We start from the raw sequence: 25,820 nt of genomic DNA on the forward strand, positions 1-25,820 counted from the left end.
TCCAGTTTCCCTTTACTGAATCTGGCCAATTGATTTGGGGTCAGGTACCATCTAAAAAATAGTTTGTACCAGTTCTCCCTATAGTCGTTGGAATATGTGTATTTCAAATTTTTTTTCCAAATCCCCTCCCATTCCTTAAAGTTGATAGGGCGGCCGATATCTTTAGCCCATTTTACCATGTTATTTTTAACTTGTTCTTTTTCTGTCTCCCACCTTAGTAGCACCTGGTATATTTTCCGTATATGCTTTCCCTCAGAGTTGATGATTTTTTCCCAAAAGGGGTTCTCTGTTTCAAAACCTGTTTTAAGGTCTAAGTTGTAACTTTCTCTTATCTGGTGGTATTGAAACCACGAGAGTGTGGAATCATAACTCTTTAACTCCTCTTGGGATTTTAGGGTTGGATTGCCTGGTGTACCTTTTATTATTTCTTTATATGTCAGCCATTTTTCTCTGCTGGCTCCTCTAATCTGGCTGGCCTCGTTTGGAGAGAACCATAGCGGCACTTTAGAGTGGAATTTGTTTTTGTAGTTTTCCCATGTTTTTAAGAGTGGGGATCTAATGAAATGGTTTTCAAAGTTTCTTTCTTTCTTTGCTTTCCCTCTCCATAAGTAATTGTGCCAGCCTTGCATTATATCGTGGCCCTCCAAGGCTAGTATCTTTTTTTCTTTTAGGCTAATCCATTCCTTGACCCAGCATAGGGCTGATGCATCGTGGTAGAGCTTCAAATTTGGTAATGCAAGACCGCCTCTATCCTTACTGTCGCATAAGTTGACAAAGCTCACTCTATGTTTTCCCCCTTTCCATATGAATTTTTGGATATCTCTATGCCAACTTTCGAACGTTTTCTTTGTTTTTATAATGGGGAGGGTCTGAAAAAGGTATAACATGTCTGGGAGGACATTCATCTGAATAGCTGCTATTCTCCCCAAGAGTGAGAGCTTTAATGGTTCCCATCGCTTTAATTTTTCTTTTATGTGCAGCCATTTTTCTTCATAATTATTTTTGTAAAGCTGTGTGTATAAACTTTCAAGTATATAAAGCTGCCCCTGCATATCCATGGATTCTGCAACCCACATGTTTACCATCTGTAGCTTGAAGGCATTTTTTTTAAAAAAAAAGGATCCAAGAAGCAAATTTAGATTTTGCCATTTTTTTTTAAAAAAAAGGGACACCATCTTACTATGCCAGTGCTTGCAATGGAACTTGAACATCCATGGAATTTGGGATCCATGAGAACAAAACCCCAGCAGATACCAAGGACTCATTGTTATGTAACAGAAGAGGCATTTCAAAATATAGGAGAGTTGTACATATTCATGGATAGGGCAGCCAGGTTTGGCAGCAGCTTTTTCTATTAGTGAATACATGGAGGTAGTGCTAACCTTCTCTTGTCGCAAAAGTTTGAGAATCTGAGGACCCTTCCAGATAGGCAGAAAATCCAAGAGGAATTGGGATTGTAAATCCCAGTTCCTCTTGGGATGGAGGCCACAGCTGGAGTTTGAAAGGGTGTGTGTCCAGATATTCATCCCTGCTGATCTGAGATCAACAGGAGTGGGCACTGGCACTGCCAGCCTCCCCTCCCTTCCATTTTCCCCTGCATTTTCTATTAGAAGTCTCAGCAAGGCCTGAAGCCTCCCTCCCTTGGAAGAGCAGAAAGAGGGCTTTGGATGGAAAAGGAGGGATTTCTGCTCCAAGCCCCCCTGTTGGATCTTCCAGTGAGGAGGAACAGACACAAAGGCTGAAGTCCTGTATAGAAAGCTTCCTCTGGTAAATTGAGAGGGAAATTTGGGGGGGGGGGGAGTCCAGACAGGGGGGAGGGAAGGAAAACATGTGTTTTCCATGCCTGTGGGTTTACACAGGCATGGAAAGATGTATGTTTCTCAGGAAGTACCGGGTTTAAAGGGCAACTTTTAAACACATGTTTTACAGTCTTTTACCTGATTCTTCCTGCTTTTGGCTAAACGTAGTCTAGCCACCCCGCTTTTTTAATCCAGTTTAACCTGGATTATAATGCATGTGTGGAAGGACTCTGACTCAATATATCCCTAATGCCTATCATTGTGAAGCAGAATTCACCAAGCGTTGGATTGTTCATCCACGAATAAGGAACATGAGCTGGGGTTAGACCATCATAAGACTGCTTAGTTTTACCCTACTGATGAGGCATTGTTGCGTTAATCCCACTGAGTACAAGAGGAACCGCATGTTCAGACATTAGTGCCCATAGTGCTCTTGATCTTCCATTTCGAGATTGAGGGGGATAATTGGGAAGTCTTACTTTTGCCCATCTATCTTCAGAACAGGTCATCTCAGTTTCACATAAATGTCCCCCCCTCTTGCTTAATTTATCCAATACATATTAACTGCAAGAATGTTCACATTTTAAAATGTATGAAATGCACAGAATGCACACTGCAATTTTTCTGATTCCCAGAAGAACACTGTGGTAATTTTTACAGCATAATTCAGCAAGTATGAATGATAAGTCCTAGACAATGATATGCAATGCCACTGAATAATGCATTGCTGAATTTGGAGGAAGAGATTATATCTTTAATGAAAACAATCAAAATCTTTCAGCTGATACCAGTTATGAAACAAGCTGCAGTAATAAAACAGTATAGCTTTACTTCTGGTAAATATGATTATCTCTAACTGATCCATCCATCTATCTATGTTTTTGATAATAAAATATCCTCCCCATCACCTTTATTAACACTAGAGCTAAAATGCATAGCTTTGAATGATTTGGGAGTGGTTTTCATCATTCTTTCAGACCTCAGTGAGCCATTCTGGCTTCCCCCCCCCCCCCCAAAATGAACCAGCCATATATGTCCTGAACACGTAGAAAAGGGCTATTTCCATTTTTAAAAGTGCATTTAGAGTTAAACCAGGCCCAAAAATCTGAAATAGACTTGAGTGACCAGTCAGAGCTCCCCTGGAAGATTCTGGGATGGAAATTTTCAGACCAGATCCCCCCCCCCCTCCAATTAGTGGAGATGTCAAAGGTGCATGAGAGTGCTGGAGGGCCACACTGGAGATCCCAGCTGGGTGTCTAGAGCCCAAAGACCACACTTTCCCCACATGTTGTACTGTTGTGTGACAGAGACACCAAAACCACCAAGAGTTAGAAGTACAGAGATGGGGAACCCTTGGCTTCATAACAACTTTGAGACTTTATGAGTAGGGATCAGGTTTAGCATTCCCCCAGGTAATGCTTAAAAGGTATCTCTTGAATTTCTCCCATAACTATATCTATTAGCAAAATATTGTGCTGTATTTAGAAATCCAATTATAAGGAAGTCAGCATAAACTGTTAGGCATCCCACTGTGGAGGTGGGATGGAGTGTGTTTTTGTAGGAAGACTGTAAAGAGGTCCGACAAGGCTTCCTGAGGAGGTCTATAGGGGAGCAAACATCTTTTCTTTCTGTTAAAATCCTATAAAAAGGATGCCCTGTACATACCAAGATGTAATACACAGTTTTCCCTTACATGTGTGCACCAAACACCATGATAATACAAGGTATTTGTTCTCAGAAGATACTGATTTACGCTACGCCACATTATTAGTTAAGCTGACAATTGTAGTATTGACTTTGTGGCATCCCACCAAGGGGAATGATACAAACTCCCCTTCTTGACTTATTTGTACAGACTACCTGGGGGAGCTGGTGCTGAGCCAGCAATGTCAAGGCACCAAATAAGTGTTGCTTTACATTCCCACTGGAACAAATGCATGACATTGTGCAGGCAGCCCGTATGTAGATCTCTGTGTATTAAGCAGTGCAGCTTGTTTGGTCTGCCGTGTTTTTCCTCTTGAAAGCTAGCAGGATGAATAGGAGACTGTGAGGGATTTTGTCTTTTTTGCATCTCTTAAGATGGCATGCCAGTCTGCTGCCCTTTTGAGGATTTGTGTTGAAATGTCACAGTCGAGCTCCTTAATCTCTGGAAAAGGAAAAGCTTCCAAAAGTAGAGGCAATCCAATGTGTGCTTAACAGTAGGGGCAGTTTAATCCTAAACTGATAACTGGCTGGCTGCTGAAAGGATAAAGAATTCAGTTGTTGCTGTGCTGAGTGACCTCCCTCTGAACATAACCGCTGGGTGGTGGTAGAGAGACATCATTTATGTCCTGAGAGACTACAAGTGGCAGCAAAACCAGTTGTCAATATTTAATTAGAGGGTAAAGTTTCTCTAGAGAACCTTCTGCTATATGTCTTGGATGTATTTCACTTTACTCCTATAGACACATATCTGTGTTTGGGATGGAAATAATATTAAACAAATTTTCAAAATACAGTACTGTCAGAAATGTGTTTCTTGAGTATCTGAGTGTCTTGAACACTGAGGAGAAGAATTCCAGAGAAGAATTTCACTGTTCAGGACTTACTCTGCAGAAAATTCACTCTGCACAAAAAAGTATGACTTTTGCACAGTCTAAGCTCTAACTGCAATATTGTGCATAAAATAATATGACATGCTATTTTATGTGCAGAGAATGCTGTTCTTTGCAGAAAAAGACCATATACAAATTTTGTGCTGAATAAATCTGAAAGGGAAATAGTTTTCAAAAATGTGCATTTTTTCAAGGATTTTCTCACAATGAGGACAAAATGTTAAAATTGCTCATTTCTTCCTTCAAAAGTGAGGTTGGTGAAGAATTGCATTATCTGTGGGTCTCTCTCTCTGTGTGTGTGTCTTAAAATGGGATAAAAATTCTGTTCTGTTCTGATATAAGGCAATTTATTGAAGCAAAAGTAACAGTGAAATAGCTATTCCATGTAAATTTGTCTGCATTTTTATGAACCTCCGATATCATTGTGGATTTTATTGGGCTAATGGAACTAAATGTAAGACAACACCAGCCTATGTCATATAAAGCTTCATAACTCTTGTGATTTAATTTTCTATAACATGTATTTATTATTCGAGGATATAGGTGGCATGTAACCGAAAACAGTGAGGAAGCTTTGACATTCCTTATCAATTATCATATGCGTGAACAAACACACGTATCCTGGAAATGAGTCGGAGATTGAGAAATTGGAGTTAAAATGTTTATCTATTCAAAAGGTACCCCTCTTCCAAATGATCCAAGTATCTCTTCATCAGTTGACTGGCAGAAAAGTAAAAAATGAGACAGTGTAATTTCTTAGAGCACAAAATCTACTTTAAACCCCAGAGCTGTGCAGAAGAGAAATTTCCAGGAATTATATTTCAAAAGGCAAAGAAATATGAAAATATTAGGCTGAGTTTTTTAAAATGAAACTGATTATATGGGTTTTTAAAAATGTGTTCTGCCTCGAATGAGTGAATAGACTACCAATGTGGGTTCTGCTTGAAGTTTGCTTCTCTATGTGGGCAATTCTGACATGGCTTTAAAAATCCTTGAATAAGACTCTTACTAGAGATGAGTGGCTGTTACTGGTGATAATGGAAAAGTTAAGGTGGGAAATTGAATTTTTTCTAATGTAGCCATTGTGATTCCTAAGACCTTTTCTTCTGGAAAGAATGTTCCTAGAACCAAATCTTAGAAAATTTCTTTTTAAAAGTATTTTTTCTCACAAATAGTTGTGCTGTTTCAAAACTAATTTGTCCTTATTGTGCATTATATTGTCTAGCAAGCAACTTACTGCATGACTCATTGTACTCCTTTGCTGTTTAGTCTTTCCTATTTTTGTGTTCAGAAGATGTTAGGATTGATGCAAATGGTGTAAAGCATGACAAATCTGTTTCCAAATGCCTCTAAATGTAAAGTTGACAATTAATTAGAAAACATTACTTGTGAAGTGATTGCATCTGCGTCATTAGCATTGTTTTTGCTCCATCCTTGTGCCTGCTGTATCTGTCCATTGCCTCATTCATCTTCTACATTTCTTTCTTGCAGATTGTGATCGCTTGCACAGAGGAGATATTGTTTGTATGCACTGGGCCTGAGTGCTCTCTCCTCTTGTTTGTAAAGCTTTTGAAAAGGGGGGGGGGGTTAATTCCTGTGTCCTGTATATTATTTATTCAGCAGCAGTAGATGGCACTGTGAACCGAGGCACTGGTGCATAAGCATTTCCAAGACCGTGTCTCAAAAACAGGCCGTCTTCTCTCCTGGGGAAGATAGTGGTTGACAACCAAGGCAAAATGAGGTAACATTCTAAAAACAGCTAATTTTTTTTCTTTTTAATCTCAGAAATATGTCAGAAGGATAGATAAGAGTTGGAGAAAGAACAATGTTATTTTACAATGTTGCTTTATGTGGCATGGAAGAGATAATGCTGAGGATGGCTCCAGGCAGATCCATTCCACAAAACCAATTTGCATTGTTGGCTAAACCACAATATATCCCAAGTATTCTACCTAGGGGGGCCAAATGTAAAATTACAGATATTTCCTGAATATACACTTTCTGTTTTTGAAAAATACGTTAAGTTGTTTTTTTTTGCATTAAAATGAATGTAGTAGGCTTTTTCAACTGATAATGTTGTTGTTTTTTATAAAAAAAAATACATGAACAGGTTGAAAAGACCTCCTGCCAAGGATATGGATCTGACATTTGTCCTCAAGCAAAAAGATTTTGTTTATTGCCCTTAGGATTCCCCCCCCCCCCCCCCGTTGAATTCATGGCACTTACGTCCACGACATGTACTTGGCAATAGCCCAGGGGAGAAACTATTTGCTGCAGAAATCGTTATTAAAAAATAAAAATAATAAATATGATTTTATATAAACATATCTTTGATTCATATTTTCCCAGCAGTTTCATTAATGGATGAACCGCTGAATGCAAATTCAATACATAAGCAACTGCCTGTGAAAAACACTGCTATGGCATTTGCAAGAACAGGGCATATTTTCAAGGTCTGCTGCTTTTTAAGGATCTGACCCTAATTTTTATGAAAATCTTCAGAAGAGCTATTGAGCTCATAACCGTGATCTTGTAACTGCTGGAGTGGGATGAATACTTTTCTAGTCCTGCAGGAATAATAAGCCTTGGTAGATTTGGGGAGGAGATGTAGCTTTGAGGTAAAGCACAGATTTTAAATGCAGCAGGGATCTTTAATTCAAAACATCTTCTCTTCCTCTGAATTGCAGACCTTCACCAAGTTCACACTGGCTTATTATTCCTACTTGATGGGTTCAATCTGTCACTAGTTTATATAAAAATCATCAGGTAGTAGGTGATCTCACTATGGTTTTGGAGAGGTGCTGCAAATCAGAGCAGGCAACACAGGATTAGTTGCACAAATAGTTCAACATAGTATATGTATCATATGCAAATGTGAAGATTCACTGTCTGCTTAATGGAGGCTTTCTTTAGACCTAAGGGATAGCTTTTACCCATGACTGTTTGCAATAGGCAGTTACAAAAAAGCTTGATCATTGTCTCGATAGCTGTTTCTGTCTAGTTATAGAAATAATGAAGATACATACATTTTTGTTGGCTTGTTCATGTTGATGATAATAATGATGGTGGTGATGATTTTACTCATCTATATCCTGCCTGTCTGCAGCTCTTTAGACCAATGTTCAAAGGCAACTCCATATAGAAAACAGTTCAGTAATACAAATGAGATGCAACCAAGACATGTGTTACTATGGCCATATCTGATTTCTCCAGGAATGAACACAGTTGATTTAATGTTGATTGTAATAAGCAGAGGCTGGGCACAATATGGAATACTCTTATCACATTATTGTCCTCTATTTTTTTACACAGCTTTGTCCTTTCTCCTCTGTATGTTTTGCATGAATGTCACCAATGTCCTTTTAAAAAGGATGCCTATGTGTCTTATTCAGATTAAACTAGTGTACACTTCTAAATAAATTGAGAACAAAAGTTCTCAAAGTACAGCCGGCCGTGCACTTTCATGGGAGTTAGGGGTGCAGGAGCCCCATGAAAGTGGAAAAACTGCAGATAAATAGAAGTCCTACCAGGTCCCAGGGCAGTAGCAATGGCAGCAGTAAGCCCCGGCTGCCATGCATACATTCTTCATGTCACTTCTTCAACTTTTTCATCTGCTGGAAGAGGGCTGTATTCTGCACAGCTGAACTTCCTCCACTGAGAGAAGGGTGCACTTCCTCCACTGAGAGATTCCTTCCTCCACTGAGAGAAGGGTGCACTCCTTGAAGCCCACCCTCTGTTCCCTTCTCTGCAAGGAATAGGACAAAGCCCCATTTTTCCACTGAGAGAGGGGCGATGCACACAGCAGGTAGGAAATAGAACAATCTGCTCCAGACACTGAGATCCTTGGTTGGGGGGGGGGGGAGTACTTCAACCAGCAGAACCCAATTGGCAACTGTCACCCAGAGGATCTTTTCATTGGCCACCCCAAGACTGTGGAAGAGCTAAATGAACAGCTAAATGAACGGTCAGAATTTACAACACAGCTGTAGCCCAATCTCTTCCAGCAGACCTATCAGTCATTTAAACTATGACTTTTAAATCACATTCTTTGTTTATTGTGTTATAACTTTTGTCTCATGTATTTAAATATGTGCATTTTAATATATATATATTTATGATTGCATTTTCACTGTGTTTTAATATGTGATTTTATAGATGTATGTAACAATGTTGTGCCCCACCTTGAGACAAAAAGAGATCAGTGATAGAGGTGGATCTTGTAGATTCACCAATAATAACAATCAGAACACAGATAAAATTTTCTCAGCAGTGACCCCCTAACCTCTTGTCCAATAAGAAATATGTATGTCTTCTACTCAGGTCAAACTCAGGCCAGTCCTGTCATTGGACAGCATGAAACAAAATCCACATTTGACCAATTGTGGTAGAAATAGCAGTGAGGTGTTGTAGGATAGTGTTTTGGCCTACAACTCCCAGATATCACAGCCAGTTTACCAGCTGTTAGGATTTCTAGGAGTTGAATGCCAAAACTTCTGGGGGCCCACAGGTTGAGAACCACTGCACTAGCTGGTTTTGGCTAAACTTCATTAGTAGGTGATTGCGAGGGCAGAAGAAGATGCTGACAGCGAGTTTCAAGGAGTACAGGGGCTGCTAGAGTTTGCATAGATAACTCCATTCTTCACTTACCATTTAATGCAGTTCAAAGCATGATTTTGAAACATGTTCGAAGTCTGCTTCACTGACAATTCAATGCAATTTCCTCTGCATGCTTTTGACCACCACAATTCAAAGCTAACAGTTCTAAGCTAACTTTGAACTGCGGTGGCCAAGGCATGCAAAAGAAAGCCCTTAATGTAAATCAGTCTTGGTTGCCCCTGGTGGCGCAGTGGGTTAAACCTCTGTGCCGGCAGGACTGAATACCGACAGGTCGCAGGTTCGAATCCAGGGAGAGGCAGATGAGCTCCCTCTATCAGCTCCAGCTCCTTATGCGGGGACATGAGAGAAGCCTCCCACAAGGATGATAAAAACATCAAATCATCCAGGCGTCCCCTGGGCAACGTCCTTGCAGACGGTCAATTCTCTCTGTTTGTGTATATTTATAGTCATTTTATGTCCCAGCATGGAATACTTGCCATGTATATGTTGTGATCCCCCCTGAGTCCCCTTCAGGGTGAGAAGGGCGGAATATAATTTTTTTCAAATAAATAAATAAATACGTAATCACCTGCACAGCAAAACCATTTTCTGCATTATTGGTTTGAAACTACATTAAATGGTCAGTGTAGGGCAGTGGTGGTGGTGGGTAACTCAGGTGTTTCTTGATAAGAATTGATCACAGGAGATTTCCTTTTCCATTTTTCTGAAGCTGAATGTGTGTGGATTTCCATGGCTGGATAGGGATTTGAACCCTGGTTTCCAGAGCTGTGGTCCAAAACCCAGACCACTACATAACGCTAGCTCTCAAATAATAGTTAGCCTTCTCATTTTGAAAACAAGAAGTCATATCTATCTAGCACAGCTGGAAACCATGCCAGTGGCTTAAATGATTAGTTCTTCATTTCTCCTTGGATTAAAAGGAAGAGTCACACTGAGAAACAAACAGACTTCTCCTAAGAAAATCAATTGTACGAGTTAGAGTAGCCTCAGAGGGAAACCAGGTCCCTTGCTTTAAACATGATTGCTTTATTGGTCCCTCTCAGGGCATGGACCTGAGTAGGTGCTGAGCTGACAGCATCAAATGGGGACCATATTATCTGCTGTTGTATTTAACGTAAAATAATGGATGCATACTTCTAGTTTACACTGAGCCACAGTTTCTATGAAAATTTCCCTTTTCAAGAAAATTCATGCTCAAAGGGTATTATTTTCTTTTGCGCTTTAAAACACTGTTTTAGATATTGCGAACTCTGGTTAAAAATGTGGATTGACATAATATTTTGGGACTGTCATTTTGATATGAGATGATAATACATGGGTTGTGGCAGTGGGAAGGATGTGAGATGGGGCAACTCCACTGGTTCTGCTGAGAACTCAGCTTTTCTTGGCTTCTTTTTTACCTCCTGAATGGTTTCAGTGCAAGGCTGTCATGAAAACTTTGCAATGTTAGGAGCTATTGTCTGTATTTTGCTTGTTTTTCTTATTCCACTTCATTCTATTTTCCTCTTTCTATTTGATCTTTGAGATTTTAAGCCTAAAGGTAGGGACTGTCTTGTTGGCTATTGATCTTTTGTGAACCACTCTTGGAAGTCTTTTTAGCTGAACAGCAGGATAAAAATGTTTTAAATAGTAAAGAAACATAGTGAAATATGAGAAACATAGTACATTCTAAGGCTGGAAGTATATACCTTTCTCCTTGAAATCAACTGGACTTTAACTTGCAAAACTAGACCTAGAACAACAGCTAGGTCTGCATTCTTACTCGCATTTTAAGCCATCAAGATAAAAGTTCTTCCAACACAAACAGTAAAGTGCTGACCTAAGCAAAGACAACAGTTCTATGCCCGGTTAGTTTTGGCTGGTATTTCCACAAACGGTAAGTAAGTAAGTGTGTATGTGTCTTCGTTGTCTCTTGGTTTATGGTGACCCATAGCATTTTCTTATGCAAGGAATATCCAGAGGTTGTTTGATTTTTCTCTCCTCTGAAATACAGTCTGCAGCACCTTACATTCCTTAACAGGCTAACACCCAAGAATTGACCAAATCTGACCCTGCTTAGTTTCCAAAGGGATCTGGCATCTTCATGATATTAGGATCTAAATACAGCACGGAGGCATTATTGGAAGGGATACACAGTTGAAACATATAGGCAAATGTGCATTATTCAGTCCTTCACTTCCACTTCTGTTTTTCTTTTATGCTGCACATTGGTCTCTTATTCAAAGCCAGCTTCAAATATTGAAGTTTGCACCTACTCTGTAAAGAGCAGGATGGGAGAGATGGGTGTACAGCTCCTTTTTCAGAAGCATCATTCCTATTGGGTCTGAGAAATAGTACTTTGGGGGTTAAAAAAAGAACAAACAGTTTAACAACAAGACAATAATGTAACTTGGTTGAGTGACCAAACCCAAAGGTTGCCCATCAATGGTTCCACTTCATCTTGGAAAGAAGTGACTATTGGAGTGCACAGTTTGGTCCTGGGCCCAGTACTGTTGAACATCTTTATTAATGACTTGGATGAAGGTTTAAAGGGCATGCTGATCAAGTTTGCAAATGACACCAAATTGGGAGAGATAGTGAATACTCCAGAGGACAGGATCAGAATTCCAAATGACCTTAACAGATTAGAGAGCTGGGCCAAAACAAACAAAATGAATTTCAACAAGGACAAATGTAAGGTATTACACTTAGGCAGAAAAAAATGAAATGCAAAGATACAGAATGGGTGACGCCTGGCTTGACAACAGTCCACGTGAAAAAGATCTTGGAGTCTTCATGGACAACAAATAGAAGATGAACCAACAGTGTGATGCAGCAGCTAAAAAAGCCAATGGGATTTTGGGCTGCATCTAAAGGGGAGCAGTCAACCCCCCTGTTTAAGGAGCTCCATTGGCTGCTGTTCATCTTCCAGTCCCAATTCAAGGTGCAGGTTCTTACCTACAAAGCCCTGAATGGTTTGGTACCTGGCCTGTAGGTTCTTACCTACAAAACCCTAAATGGTTTGAGACTGCATTTCTGTCTACGAACCCATGCGACCTCTTCGTTCATCTGGAGAGGCCCTGCTCTCGCTCCTGCTCCCTTCGAAGGCAGAATTGGTGGAGACGAGGGAGAGGGCCTTCTCTATGGTGCCCCCCCACCGACTCTGGAACTCTCTACCTAAAGATATCAGACAAGCTCCCACCTTGGCAGTCAATGATCAATGATCAAAGGTCTGGAGACCATGCCTTATGAGAAGCATATGAAAGATCTGTGTATATTTACCCTGCAGAAGGTATGGTTGAGAGGAGACATGATAGCCATATATAAATATGTGAAAGGATGTCATAAGGAATAGAGAGAATGCTTGTTTTCTGCTGCCCTGGAAACTAGGACTCAAAGCAATGGGTTCAAATAACAAGAAATGAGATTCCACTTGAACATTAAGAAGAACTTCCTGACTGTGAGATGTGTTCAGCAGTGGAACTCTGCCTTGGAGCATGGTGGAAGCTCCTTCCTTGGAATCTTTTAAACACAGGCTGGATAGCCATCTGCCAGGGGTGTTTTGATTGTGCAGGGGGTTGGACTAGATGGCCCATGTGGTCTCTTCCAACTCTATGATTCTATGATTCTAATTTAGATTTACATCAGTTTAAAAAGTACCTAATAAAGAAAATTCTTTTTTTTTAAAGTCCTTTTTTCCACCTGTCTAGGATGCTTTTTTTCTTCCTGATCCTATGTTTATCTAAATGTTTTTAGTAGCATCAGCATACAATAGATGATACAAGAAGGCTGAAGAAACAAAAATGTTTGGTGTTGCACATCTGCAATAATGAACATAATTAAGCTTGTGCTAGGAAAGAGCAGGAATCTCTAGCATATCTCTACCATAGCCATGTGTGCCTACCTTCAGCTGACAAGATAAACAGCACTTGAGAGAGAATGGTGGAACACTGATTAGCCTATTGCACTGGCTTCCCCCAACATGTTAAAAAGCATAGATCTGTCACTGTAACCAGCAAAATGGAAATCTTGAAGAAAATCAATGCTTGTGTGAGAAATACTTGAATGTATTTTGGGTGAAGTGCCTAGAACGTTCAAAATGTTTTTGTTTACTTACAGAAGGCTTATTTGACCTGGTTAATTCATTTCATGTGTACACATTTTGAGTGAAAGGTTTGCTGAAACCCATTGACCATGCTTTGAGAAGTGTCTTTCCTTTCCATATTATTTTTGCCTTATACAGTATTATACAGTATTAAGAAAGTAATGCACAGGAACATATTTCTGCTTCATTGACTGAGGTATACCTTGTCCTGTTATAGTTTTAATGGGCCTTTATTGTAAAGAAGTGCCCCTATCCCATTTCAGTCCCCTTTGTTCACATTAGAAAAAAAAGAATGGGAGAAAAGGAAATTATCAACTTTCCCTCTAATTTTGAACCTTATTTCCTTGTCCCTATTGCTTTTTGCACTGTTGTGAGCCCCATGGCTACTAGGTACACATTTGTCTCTCACATATGTGACCTGGAATCCTGCAGGGGTAAAAACTGTGTGTGTGCGTGTCTCTGTGTGCAAAATAGTAGAAAACGAGAAGAAAATAATGTTCAGGATAAAAGTAAGCATTGATATCACTTTTGGCCTTCCTCTGTTTCAAAGTTTCCCTTCCAAAGTCACTTTGTGAAAGAGAAGGGACTTGTTTGAAGTGTAACTTTGACTCTGAGCATTGGCTTTGAAATACCAGATGGCTGAAATGATATTTATGGTACTAAATACTGGAACTACTTATGACAGGAGAGTGTGGATTTTATCATGATTAGGTATCTTTCTGTGCTTTACTCCATCTGGAATAAATTCCACTATCTCAAACAAAATTACAAATTTGTGCTCCATTCTTCGTGTAATCACTGCAGAGACAAGAGAGAGAGAGAAAAAATGATGTCTTGCATTATGATGGCCAGTTAATACAACTCTGTGACTCATTCTTGCTTCATTCAATCCCTCACCTATAAAATGAGAGGCTCTGTTGCTCTGACGAGACAGAACTAGGATTTGAGAGAAGTGGGACAGGAGGTCTCTGTAGGGATGAGAAAAAACTTTATAATCTTTACACAGCCTCTGGAAACATCAAATATAATCCTTTTTAATATATATACCCCTTCAGCATATCATATCATATATCATATATCTCATAGGGTAGGCGTGGTGTGGCCCTCCAGATGTTACTGAATTATAACTCCAAGCAATCTTATCCAGGATTGCTAATTTTGAAAAAGTTAGGAGTTATAATTCTGGAGGGACATACAATTCCCACCCCTCCATTATATTAATATATTAAAAGCAAACTCAGATACTGAGTAATGATGACCATGTGACCGATAATAGACATTCTTTTTTTTTAAAAAAATATTTTTATTGTTTTTAAATACATAAAAAGTTGTGGAACAATTGGGTTGTGATAGAAAGTAGGAAAAGGAGGGTGTGGGTGCCCATAGCAGAGGGCATCTCCGCTAAGGGGGGGGGGGTGGTCATGATGGGGGCAAAAGGAAGAAAAAGAAGGAAATAAAAGGAAGAAGAAAAAGAAAAAAAGGGGGGGCTCTCACACTCCTATAAACTCGCACTCAACACACTCATGGGGTAGGGGATTCTATCTCTATTGTTGTGCACTTCCAAGTTGTCCGTGGCTCTTCCTGGATAATCCTTTTTTTCCCCCTTCGTATAAAATATGAGGCTTCCGACTGTTCTATATTTTTAGCTCGTATTCTTCCTTATAAAGGAGATTCCCCCCCCCCCCTTTTTAAGATTACCTTATTTTGGTTATATTCTCATTGTTGTTTGTTATTGTTTTATTGCTTTCTTCTGCTCCTCTTTGAGGAACTTATCCCAATTCGTTGTTTTGGCCATATTACTATTTTGTGATATTCTTTGTGTAAGCATATCCATATTCATAATATCAAGGACTTTTAGTGTCCACTGTTCTAGTGAGGGGACTTCCTGAGATTTCCACGACTGGGCCAGCTTTATTCTTGCTGCAGTTATTAGATAGAAGAAGATCTTGTTTGTGTTTTTATCCATGTCGAAATTGGTGATGCCTAACAATAGATATTCCGGTTTTAATTCAAATTTTATTTGTAAAATTGTTTCTATTTTTTTGTGAATTTGTCGCCAGTAGAGCTTCACTTTCCTGCATTTCCACCACATGTGGAAAAAGTCTCCTTTCTCTTTCCTGCATTTCCAGCATTTTCCATCATTTCTTTTTCTGTTGAATTTTGACAGTTGCACTGGGGTTAGGTACCACCTATAGAATAGTTTGTAGCAATTTTATTTAAAGTCAGTTGAGTAGGTATATTTTAACTTCTTTGACCAGATCTCCTCCCGTTCGGCAAAACTGATAGATCGACCTATATCCCTGGCCCATTTTACTATATTTTCCTTTACCTGCTCTTTCTCTGTTAGCCAGCCCAGGAGTTGCTGATAAATTCTTTTGATACGTTTTGTGTCAACTTTTAGTACCTTGTCCCAGAAGGTTTCATCTTTTTCGAAACCTAGTTTTTTTTTGTCTATTTTGTAGTTCTCGTTTATTTGGTAATACTGGAGCCAGGAAAGAGATGGGTCATAGGTTTTTAGCTCCTCTTGGGTTTTTATCCTTATCTCTTGACCTTCCTTTTTTAATATTTCCTTATATGTTAGCCATCTTTCTCTTGGGACCTCCCTTATCTGTTTGGCTTCGTTGGGAGAAAACCAAAGTGGGGTTTTGGAGTGGAATCTTACTTTGTATTTTTCCTATACCTGGATGAGGGCAGTCCTAATAAAGTGATTTTTAAAGTTTTTTCTCTTTCGTAGCTTTTCCTCTCCATAGGCAGCTGTGCCATCCCTGCATGAGGTCGTGCCCTTCTAGAGCTAGTAATTTCCTTTTCTCTAAGGTGACCCAGTCTTTTATCCAGCTTAGTGCTGCTGCCTCGTAGTAGGTTTGAAGGTCTGGGAAAGCCACGCCGCCTCTTATCTTACTATCGCAAAGGTTTATGTATCTTATTCTATTTTTCCAGCCTTTCCATATCATTTTTTGTATATCTTTCTGCCATGTTTGAAATAGATACAACATGTCAGGTAAAATATTCATTTGTATCGCAGAGATTCTTCCTAACATCGATAGATTTAGTGGCTCCCATCTTTTCAATCTTGAAAAGGTAGACGTTCTTAACAAACAAAAGATGAGGTAGTGGCATGCTTGGTTGTAGCTGGAGTTTGCAGAGAAAAAGATTATGAGATGTGATTTTACATGCTTTTATGGTTTTAACCTGGATTGTTTTAATATTAATGTTGTTTAATACAGTTTTAATATTTGTGTATTTGTATATTTTAAGTTGTATTGAAATGTTTTTAGTTGTGAGCCGTTTTGAGTCACCGTATGGAGACTCAAATGGAGATAAATAGCGGGATATAAGTAAACATAATAATAATAATAATAATAATAATAACCAAGAGGAGAAAGTATGATCAGTGAACTGTTCAGTTTTCCAGATATTATAAGGAATGGAAGACTCTTGCACATTTGTTACTCTATCTATGAAAATTAAACACAACATGAGAACTGTTTCAGTATCTGTAAAATTAGTTTTAAAAAATCAAGGTGTGAACATCTAGGCATAGTTAGGGATAGAGTATATTTTGAGCTATCATTTGTTTAGAAACTTAGATTCACACTGGTATTATTTTTTGTATGGATAGATGTAGAATTTAATTATAAAACATTTCTCTGAGTACAAGATTCCATGTAGTTTATAGCACAGAATAAAACAAACAATAGCTAAAAGCAATTCAAGCAGTAAAGAATAATAAAAGCAATTAAATAAACACTCATATTTAAAATGGCACAAGATAAAAATAATTTAAAAGCAATTAACATATAACAGATGAAGAAGATAAAAAATACAGGTTGCACATTTAATTTTTAAAAATCCTTCTGCAGCAATGATCTAATAGTGAAAACTTTACCTAAGGATAAAGAGCTTAGTGGAAGGAGAACAAAGATAGTGTCAACTTAGACATTCTTGGGAGAGAGTTCCATAGCCTAGAAATAGCCAGTAAAGAAGGTTCTTTCATATCATCTCCAAATCTGTCTTTCCCAAAAGATCTCAAAATGATTAATATGGGGAGGTATGGAACATATGGGGAGGCTCATAACACTCAGACTTTCAGATAGTTTGGGTCCAGGCAATTATACACTATGTTAAACATATTGTCGAAGGCTTTCATGGCCAGAATCATTGGGCTGTTGTAGGTTTTTCAGGTTGTATGGCCATGTTCTAGAAGCATTCTCTCCTGAAGTTTAACCTGCATCTGTGGCAAGCCTCTCAACAAGGAAATTTCTCAGGCAGTAACAAGCCACACCTAAAAACTGTCAGGCCATTAAATGCTAATCAAAATGGCGAATTGAAATATTCACACCTAGCTCCAACAAACCTCACAAGCTCTGAGGATGCTTGCCACAGAATCAGATGAAATGTCAGGAGAGAATGCTTCTAGAACTTGGTCATACAACTCGAAAAACCTACAACAATCCAGTTATATGTTAAGCAGTTGAACTGTACATGAAAAGAGGTGAGTGGCCAGATGGGTTCATAGATCTCGGGCCTTTTGATTTTAGTGGCACACTCTGTACAACTGTGGCCAGTGCTTAATGTTATTACACTTAATGACCTCACTAAGGCCCGTATGATGTGAGTCTTAGGTTTTGATATGCGATCTCAGAAACTGGATAGCCCTGATCTCGGAAGCAAAATTCTTGGAACCCATTGAACTGTCCAAACTCTTTCCAAAGGCAGCCTCATGCAAAGTGCATTATAGTGATCCAAGGTCCCCTCTACACAGCTGCATAAAATTCACATTATCTGTTTTTAACTGGATTATATGGCAATGTAGACTCAGATAATCCAGTTTAAATTGGATAATGTTGATTTTCTGCTTTGATAACCTCAAGTATCTGGCAGTGTAGATTGGGCCTGATATCTCATGCCATTACAGTGATCTCAATAGGGTATTATCAAGACATGGATCAATGCTTAGATCACACATTTTCTGGAACAAGCACAATTCACACAGCACTTTAACTCAGAAAACTTTGGGTAATCTCAGCTCAGAACTGAACCCAAGAATCTAAGGACTGAAGCTGTGAATCTGAGATTGCAGAGAAAGAGTAACCTCCTTTGGATTTATTCACCCACCCTTCAGCCAATTGCTAACATTGGACACTCGTTAAAAATGAAACAACTTCCCTTGAATTGTTTGGGAAGAAAATATAACATTCGGTGTCATCATCTTAAGACATTTTCACATTGCCCCTATATCCCAGGATCTAATCCCAAATTAGCTGTTTATCCCAGATTACCTGGCAGTGTAGACTCATATAATCCAGTTCAAAGCAGACTACCTGGGATTAGATCCTGGAATATAGGGTAGTGTAGAAGGAGCCTTACTAGTTGCCCTGAATCCCAGTAAGTAAGACTTTTGTGATACAGTGCTCTAAAAGGAAAAAATTGACATGTGTTTATGTGCATATTAATCCAAAGCATACATGAAAAAAATGTGTATTGTGAAAAGAATTGTACAAAAAACATGACCCAGTGAAAAATGCTTTCTAAATACTGGATATGTTAGGAGAACTGTGAATGAAAAATGAATACAAGCTTGTGGAATATTTTAAAAAACTGATGGAGAAATAAAACAAACAAAAACTGAAAAAATTGGAGAGAAACAGAAGTTGACAGGGTCTTTCATTTCCAGTCCAAACTGGAAATTTCCAGTCATAACTAAACTGAGATACCTATTGTGTTCCTTTGTTGTTGCCTTGCTATATCTCTCAATTATCTTAATGGGTGGTGTTAAAATTATGTTTTTCAATGAATGTAGATAGTTTCATGTAAGAATCTCAATCCTCGTTTAACCAAGAGTTTAATGTCTTTGTGAAGTGTATTGAAGCAAGCAGGTTCAACAGCTTGTTTATTTTAGTTGATCTGGTTCAAATCCACTGAATTACTGAGTCCATTCTTGGCAGTTTTTCCTTCTCCTTCTTTTTCTAGTGCCACACTGCGTCGCTATCTGCCCCGCGAAGCATAGCTGCATGGTTCATGAGAGCCTGTTAAAATTCAGAGGACCATAATTCGCCAGCTTTGATTGCTACAGAGAATATGTGGCAGCAGAATATTTGAAAGGCTAGAGAACCAGAAAGCAGATAAACAGAACACCAGTTTTATTATGCTTTAAAATGTAATGTTTTCTAAAGCAGTCTCTTGAGGGACAGATTTATGACTTGAACCCAGAGAAGCAGTGATTGCAATGCTCTTAAGTTACCCAGCTGGATTAGAAGAATTTTCAAGTGTGTATGTGAATAGGCAGGAGACTTGTTAAACTTTGGACCGTCTAAGCACTTTTCTAGTAGGCACAAATACAAGTACAAACTTCTGAGTTCCTTCCTCCATCCTCAGATGTTGAATTGCAAGTAGACATTTGCTGACCCAGCTTCCAGAAGTTAAAGCAAAAGAGTGGAAGTTTTCATCTCGTTCCAAAGTCTGCAATGCCCTTATTGTGAGGAAGAAGTTAGAATGTCACTGAAAGTGAAGTAATACCTGTAGACATCTGGTCCCTTGCTGGTTTCCCACCTCAAACAGGTTGTGACAACCTTGAAGTTCACCTTGACAAGTTCAAACTGCTTGGCTTTTTTTTATTGGTTGAACTTTCAACAGATCATCCTACTAAATTGTAATGGAGGGGGATACATTTATGAGTGATACAGGGAGTGACATTTTAAATGTCTGTGAATATTCTGATCTAATATCCCCCCCCCCTTTTTTTTTTTTACTTTTACCAGTGTTTTCATGACAAAAGTCATGTGAAATATTGCAGTCAGGTTGCAATCTAACAGTCTAAAGAAATTTAATTGTGAAATAAAATTAAATATGGCTTTGGTTCTTGTGTAAATTGATTGTGTACTTACAGCCGAATTGGTTTCAATGTGATTTAGCAGATGTTTACTCACATTTCTCCAGAAAAATAATTGTTTTTGTTTGTGTTATCTCAGGATGTTTAATTATTTAGTTACTGCAGGTTTAGAAAGGTTTCTACATGTTGCATGACACAATACATACACAGATGAGTTTATAATATGGCTAAGTAAGATAGATGAAGAAAATGCCAAAAAAAGAAATTATCCTCATTTGGTCTATGATGAAAGCTGTGAGGAATATATTTGTTCATTTTGTATTGGAATAGAGACATACCTAAACTGAGTTACCTAAACCAATATGCAACCCAAAATACAAGTATACCACAATGGTAATGATGCAGTTTTACAATTGAAAAATGTGTACCAACATTTGTATATAATGGGAAAATGCCAAAAATGCATATATTAATGAAAAGAATAAACAAATCAGAATTATGTTGGAAAAATACTTGCCAAAATGTATGTATGATAAAATTGCATACAAAAATACATCTGTTAGGAGAAATGGATATGAAACTGGATACACATATTTCATGCAGACTTATCCAGCACTCACATAGATCTAGAATAAAGTGAACTTAAGTTTAGAAAAATGAGAGAATACATTGAAATGTACACATAACACATTATAAATTTACACACACACACACAATTCATTTTTGCCTTGCTTTCCTGACTGACTATTGATCTTTCTCACAGCCTTAAAATTCTGTAAAGATGTGTTAGGAAATCTTGATTAAGAGACACAGCAAATATTTCACCTGCCATATTATAAAAAAGTAAGGCCTAGTGATCAAATATGTGAGAGATGACCTGCGTATATCTCAACAGATGCCTTCTACTTTAAATAAGAAGCTTGAGCCATGCATTTCAATCATGGATCACACTCACTCTTTTATGTTCTATCTTATGCTTTGTAATTAGAAGGTGGAACAGATGGGGACGTCTCTCTGCAATGTTATGGACCATTAAAATAAACTACAGTGTTCTTGTTATGTACATTGCTAACACATGGTGCTTATGATATTGGAAGTAGTGTTGCTGGACAATTACTGTAGACCAATAGTTCCCAAAATTTGTTTCTCCAGGTGTTTGGGACTTCAGTCCCTGGAAGCCTCAGCCAGTTTGATGGCAGTCAAGAATTTTGAGAGCTGAAGTCCAAAATATCTATAGAGCAAGGTTTGGGAGCCATTGTTGTAGATAGTGTTGCTGTTTCCTCACACAAAGAGTTCCATAAATCTGTATTTTCTGTCCTTCTATATGAATCAATACTGCAATATCTGGATCGCATGTGACCCACCAACCCCCATATTCTAGCCCTCCCTATATCTGCCAGTGCTCCCCATAATTTTCAGTTCAAAATGAATAGTTAGATTCTAGACAGTAGGTGTCTAAGTTTTGCTTAAGCCGCCACTACCACTACCACATTCTTCCAGTAACTCTGGCAGTGGTATCTACTGATTCTATCCCCTTATGCATAAAAGCTGATTTCAGTAGCTGCTTTTGTCCCGTTCTTAACTGGAGACATGCTTCTATTTGTGCTTCCCTTTCTGTCATTTCTTTCTCATTAATCCATTTCTTTCTCATTAATTTCCTACTTTAGGATATTTGATTCTTCTGCTTTGAGGTTGTATCTCCTTTGTTATATAACTGGAACAGGAGAGAAACAGGAAGAGATCTGCGACTAGGTTTATTCCTTAAATGAAGAGCGTAATCGATTGATTAAGGCTAATTACCATAAAGGCACCAAATCCCATGTGATCTTGAAGGGGTCAGCCCTGGTTAGTACTTGGATGGGAGACCACTAGTGAATCCCAGGTGCTGTAGGCTATATTTCAGAGGATAGAGTCAGCAAAACTATCCCTGAGTGTTTCTTGCCTTAGAAGACCCTTAGAGTGTTTCTTGCCTTAGAAGAAGTTAGTATCAACTTTGTTCTGATATTTAATGCACATGTTTTTTTTGCAGTTTAACCTAAACAGGGTAACCTGAACATGTTTTGGGACCACTCAACATGTGGAATTGAGGTTGGGAATGGAACTTTGTTCTTCTTTCTATGCCCCTCACAGTGATGTTTAAGCTTCAAGGTAAACTTTCTTTCTCATCACAGGAGATTTCCTCCCAAATTTGGATAGCCACTTGAGGGAGGCAGTACCCTGTGGCTGCTATTTAAATAATGAAAACTCACTGTGCATTAAAGCAATTGATGTCAAATGTAATGCTGGATGGAATGAAGACACTCACTTGCAATGTCCCGCAAATTGAAAATAAAATCAAATTAACATAAACAGGGGAAGGCAAGCTATTATTATTTTCCATCTCAAGGCTTATCCCTCCCCCCCCCCCCCAAGGCATCTTCTTCTTCTTTACCTTTCCTTTATTAGTTGTCAGTTGTGTTTTGACTCTCAGACAGCACAAAGTATGTGTTTAAATCTGATGAATGCTGCAGACTACTGTGTCCTAAACTATAAATGTTTTGGGCTCCATTGCTTATTCTTCTCACTTTTGTTCTGTCACAACATGTCTTTTATTATCTCGGGATGTGATGTGCCTTCACCAGATGATGTCAGATTAATGGATTTTTTTAACTGGTAAAAGAAGGAAGCAATATTCTAGTCTTCCTTGGCCACTCTTTTCTCAAAAGAACCTAATATGCAACCTGGCATGATAGATACTGAAATTCACCTGTTCAGGAACTTCAGTTGATGTGAAATGCAATTACCCATTTGGAAAGAGGCTCAGGTCACTGAAATCTCCTTACACTTTTGTACGTATCCCACATTTTTCTTCAGTTATAAGTGTTATTTTTTCTTATTTTAATAATAATAATAATAATAATAATAATAATAATAATAATTGTATCCCACCCTCTCTTTCAAAAGGGACTCGGGGCAGCTCACAACATAAAAACAATATACACAGTAACAGTCACAATAAATCAAAAAGGCAAATCACAATAATTGAAATATAAGCAACAACATACATGTCAACTCATGAATATCAAACACATCAGTATAAACACTGAACAGTTAAAACATATGTGACATCCTGCTCTTGATGATAAAACCAGTAATGCCTGATTTAGAATTTGCCTCAAGCAGACTCCACCTCTTCATTTACACTAGCCATTCCCAAATGCTTGTTTCCAGTACCAGGTTTTAATTGCATCCTGAAGGAAGCTAAGGTGGGGGATAATCTGATCTCCTTGGGGAGGGCAACCCAGAGCCAAGGAACCACAATAGAGAAGGCCCTCTCTCTCGTTCCCACCAACCGCACTTGTGACAGTGGCAGGACTGAGAGGAGGGCTTCCCTGGCAGATCTCAGGGCCCGTGCAGACTCGTAAGGGAAGACACGGTCACGCAAATAGGCTGGACCTGAGCTGTGTAGGGTTTTATCGGTGATAACCTGCACTATGAATTGGATCCAGAAATATATAGGCAACCAGTGGAGCTCTTTTAACAGTAGGGTGGCATGTTCTCTGTAGTTAGCTCCTGTCAGTAGCCTAACAGCTGCCCTTTGTACTAGTTGTAGTTTCTGGGCCATCTTCAGAGGCAACTTCACATAGAGTGCATTGCAGTAGTCCACCTGGGAAGTAACCAAAGCGTGGACCACCATGGCTAGATCTGGCTTTTCGAGATACGGGCACAGCTGGTGCACAAGCTTTAATTGGGCAAAGTCTCTCCCAGCCACCACCTACACCTGAGCATCAAGTGCCAGTGCTGAATCCAGAAGGACCCCCAAGCTACAGACCTGTGTCCTTAGGGGAGTGCTACCCTTTCCAAAACAGGTTGCCACCCTTATCCCACTCAGCCTCCTAACTGACCAGGAGAACCTCTGTCTTGTCTGGACTGAGCCTCAACTTGTTAGCCCTCATCCAGTCCATCACAGCTGCCAGACACTGGTTCAGGACCAGGGCAGCTTCCTTGGCTTTAGATGGAAATGAGTAATAGAGTTGTGTGTTACCTGCATACAGATGACACTGAACTTCAAAACCATGGATGACTTCTCTCAGCAGTTTCATGTAGATGTTGAATAGCATGGGGGATAAAACTGAGCTTTGTGGGACTCCATAAGCCAATGGCCAGGGGTCTGAGCAGGTATCCCGCAGCAACATATTCTGGGTCCAGCCCCCTAGGAACAAGCAGAGCCGCTGTAGGATAGTGCCTTCAAGTCCCATTCCAGAGAGTCGACCCAAAAGGATACCATGGTTGATGGTATTGAAAGCCACTGAGATGTCCAGGAGAACCAACAGGAACACCCCCCCCCCCTGTCTAATTCTATTTTATTTTAAAAGGTGTTTCCCCTCATTATGTTGAACTGTAATAGGACTAATACCCTGCACTTCACCTTTAGTAATGTATAAAGAGAACTGGTCACATCTGATACTTCAGATATATTGAGAGCTTTTTTTTCTGATTTCTCAAACTATGTGTGCATTGTAATTTGACACCATTATAACTGCCATAGCTCATTGCCATGGAATCCTGGGAGTTGTAGTTTTAAAAGCTTCTCTTTGGCAGAGAAAGCTAAAGACCCTTTAAAACTGCAACACACCATAGTATTGAACCAAGGTCCTTAAAATGCTGTCAAACTTCATTGATTCTACAGTGTAGTTGCACCTATAAAACACTCCCTCCTTCTTGAAGATGTGAAGGAGCCTGATACCGGTTGCTAATATTTTCAAAAGCATCTCAGTCATGTATCCTTTCAAAGTAGCACCCTTCTTCCTGGGTTCATTTTCTTTATCACTTATCATCCTTTGATTAGGAATCCACAATCCCAAATTCAGTTAATGTTATAGCTTTTTTCTTCTTATCCTTGCATTCCAAGAAGAGAGTCATCATTTATACTTCATCATCTGTCTTTACATATGGGTTTGTCAAGGAACTATTTAACGCTGCAAGTATGGAAAATTGAGTTCCTTACTCCCTTTATCAAAATTTTAGTGGTTGCATAGGGAGACGTCCAGCACTCCTTTTGTGTGTGCGCGTATATGTGTGCAAATAAAAGAGTTTTTATGCATTAAGGAGAAAGGAAAGAATGTATGCCTTGTCCAGTGTGGTAATATTCTAAGCTCCTGGAATAAATTGGATTTGTTGCAAATAAATGTATGTTCCTGTGCCTACAAAAGCAATTTATGGCAGATGTGGGTAGGAACTGACAAATTTGGAAAACAAGATGGAGCGCTGTGTGTTTTTGTGACAAGCAACAGTATAACATGAAGGAAACTGCAGCATTCAACTATGTTTGTGAAGTGTGCTACTCTCCCTCTGGGGTGCTGAATTTCTAAAAAGGATACCTTAGGCCAGTTGGCATGGATGACCTGCTTCTTTGATGTGAAGCATTTGGGCACAGACTGCAGTTGCTCAGTAGAAAGGGGAAGGTACTCTGGTTTTCTTTTACTAGTTCATTCATTCCGGGCTACTGGCCATGGTGCTGAAAACAATTTCCAGGCTTGAGTCTTAACACTAAAGAAAGGATTGTTGCAGAGTTCAAACCATCCTATCACTGTCCAACAGACTCAGTTATAGATGCATAGCAAGATCCTTTCTTACCATAAGTTGACAAGTAACTTGATGGCGCACACACTCATGCATGCATGCACACCACAGAGAAAAATATACAGTATTTGATTTTATGTTTTACCTGATATACATTTAACATGAATATCAAGTATGAAATGTTATTAATTACTGTGTCCACACCTGTCTTTTTAATCTGCAATAATTTGCTGCTACCATGGGAGAATGCTTGTTTCTGTGCTGTTCACATTTCTACTTCAGTAGGGAATTATTACTATTTCTCTCTGCTTTGGTCCCAAATGAAAAATAATGCA

General features: G+C 39.0%; 1 protein-coding gene across 6 annotated transcripts in view; it reads left to right on the top strand.

The window, feature by feature from the left end:
* The window catches only part of TSPAN4 (tetraspanin 4), a 753,539-nt gene that overhangs the window by 471,307 nt on the left and 256,412 nt on the right, over positions 1-25,820 (top strand). The window contains exon 1 of one of the 6 annotated variants that reach the window (XM_060769134.2): positions 6,116-6,134. The exons of the other annotated variants lie outside the window; for them this stretch is intronic. The gene's annotated coding sequence lies outside the window, so the exon portion shown is untranslated. Of the gene's footprint in view, positions 1-6,115; positions 6,135-25,820 lie in introns of those variants that run through there. 6 annotated transcript variants of the gene reach the window in all.

Source organism: Anolis sagrei, chromosome 1 (genome assembly GCF_037176765.1).
Source record: "Anolis sagrei isolate rAnoSag1 chromosome 1, rAnoSag1.mat, whole genome shotgun sequence".
Taxonomy (NCBI): domain Eukaryota; kingdom Metazoa; phylum Chordata; class Lepidosauria; order Squamata; family Dactyloidae; genus Anolis; species Anolis sagrei.